Here is a 2383-nt window from a genome sequence, read left to right as displayed (position 1 = left end):
GGCTGGAGTGCAGTGGTGCGATCTCGGCTCACTGCAACCTCCGCCTCCCGGGTTTGAGAGATTCTCCTGCCTCAGCCTCCTGAGTAGCTGGGATTACAGGCACTTGCCACTACACCCAGATAATTTTTTTGTATTTTTAGTAGAGACGGGGTTTCATCATGTTGACCAGGCTGGTCTTGAACTCCTGACCTCATGATCCACCCGACTCAGCCTCCCAAAGTGCTGGGATTACAGGCATGAGCCACTGTGCCCGGCTGCAGTGTCCACTTGTTTCCTAAATGTACAATTTACTAGCTGAAAGTTCATATAACTCTTTCATTTAAAAATTCATAGCATGCATCAAGTCCTTTTTCTTTTTTAGTACCATTTACTTATTTTTCCTTTCTCTTTCTTCTCTTACACTTTCATGTCCAATCTTGCTATTATTTGGTTTTAATTATGTAAAGAAACAAACTCTGTTTTTACTCTTTCTCCAAGATGGCAAACTGGAGGCTTTCAGCATGCCTCTGCCACTTGGATACAGCAAGATAGCACATAAAGAACAACACTGTGAGCTTTAATTCAAGAAAAATGGGAAGCCACTGGAATTGTAAAGGACACTCCAGATGCCAGAGAGAAGAATGTTGGCAAACAGCCTCTGTGATGGTGTCCAGGTGATAAAATGACTGAAGCCCCAGTATGTAAGAGAAACAGCTAGCCTCTTCCTGTGACTTACCTTTCCACCAGGCATATAAGCAACCCAGTCTGAGGAAGAACATTTTGTTTCTTCCTAGCCCTGGAAAAAAGTTAGGAAGAGTCTTGGAGATGCTGTGAGGGAAAGACTCTGGGAAAAGCTGCAGACATTTTTCCAGACCTAGGTCTGCAGGCAGGACATGATTTTTAATTTGGGTGCATACAACCTTGACAGCCCAGCTGCTTAGTTGCACAGGCCCTTTAGTCTTGGGTCAGAGATTTGAACACCTGCTCTGGAGTGAGCTAGGGGCCTCCACAACCAGGACAGTGGAAAGTGCTTCAGCAGTAGGCAATAGAATTGTGCTCTCCTCCATAACAGCTGGAGGAGAGCTGCTTACATCTGTGGTTCCTCCTGGGCAGTAACACTTGCAGCCAGGGCTAGCTTGGGAACCTGAAACTGATCTGCATGTGCCATTGCTGGATACCCTACCCTGCTCTCCTGAGATTGTGGTACAGTGGGGCCCTCTCTGCTTCATGCCCAGGTGGATCTCCAGGCATTTGTAGCACCTGCTCATAGGGTTCAGCAGCCTGAGTTGCATTATCCTTCCTGGACATAGATTGTGAGGCACTGGGACCCTCTTCACTCCTTCCCAGAAGGTCCCCAGACATTCAGAGTACCAACTCACCTGGGTCAGCAGCCTAAGCCACCTCATCCTTCTTGTGCAAAGATCCGGGTGCAGGCGGGCCCTCTCTACTATGCACCCAAGCATTTCATCAGGCATTCTGCTCACAGATTGGAATAATTAATATCATTAAAATAACCTTACTGCCCAAAGCAATCTATAAATTCGGTGCTCTTCCTATGAAACGACCAGTGTTATTTTTCACAGAAATCACAAAAACTATGCTAAAATCAATAAGGAAAGTAAGAGTCAAATAGACAAAGCAATCCTAAGCAAAAAGAACAAAGCCAGCAGCCTCACATTTCCAGACTTCAAACTATATTATAAGGCTACAGTAATCATAAAAGCATGGTACTGGTACAAAAACAGACATATAGGCAAGTGGAATAGAATAGAAAAACCAGAAATAAAGCCACATGCATACAGCCATCTAATATTTGACAAAGTTGACAAAAATGAGCAAGGAGTCACATGTAGAAGAATGAAACTGGACCCTTACCTTTCACCATACACAAAAATTAACTCAAAATGGATTAAAGATTTAAATGTGAGACCTCTCAAACTATACGAATCCCAGAAGAAAATCCAGGAAACACCATTCTGGACATCAGCCTTGGGAAATAATTTATGACTAAGTCCTCGTAGGCAACTGCAACAAAAACAAAAATTGACAAGTGGTACCTAATTAAACTAAAGAGCTCCTGCACAGTAAAATAAACTATCAACAGAGTAAACAGACATCCTATAGAACGGGAGAAAATATTTGCAAACTTTGCATCTGACAAAGGTCTAATATGCAGAATTTACATGGAATTTAAACAATTCTTTATGCAAGCAATTATACAATTCCTCATTCCTTTAAACAAGCAAAAAAAAAAAAACCTTCATTAAACAAGCAAAAACAAATAAATTCCTTAAAAAATAGGCAAAAGGCATGAACAGACACTTCTCAGAAGAAGACGTTCAAGTGGCCAACATATGAAGAAAATGCTCCACATCACCAATCATCAGAGAAATGCAAATTAAAA

The sequence above is a fragment of the Mandrillus leucophaeus genome, unplaced genomic scaffold (assembly GCF_000951045.1).
Source record: "Mandrillus leucophaeus isolate KB7577 unplaced genomic scaffold, Mleu.le_1.0 Scaffold1740, whole genome shotgun sequence".
Classification (NCBI taxonomy): Eukaryota; Metazoa; Chordata; class Mammalia; order Primates; family Cercopithecidae; genus Mandrillus; species Mandrillus leucophaeus.
This window is presented reverse-complemented; position numbering follows the sequence as displayed.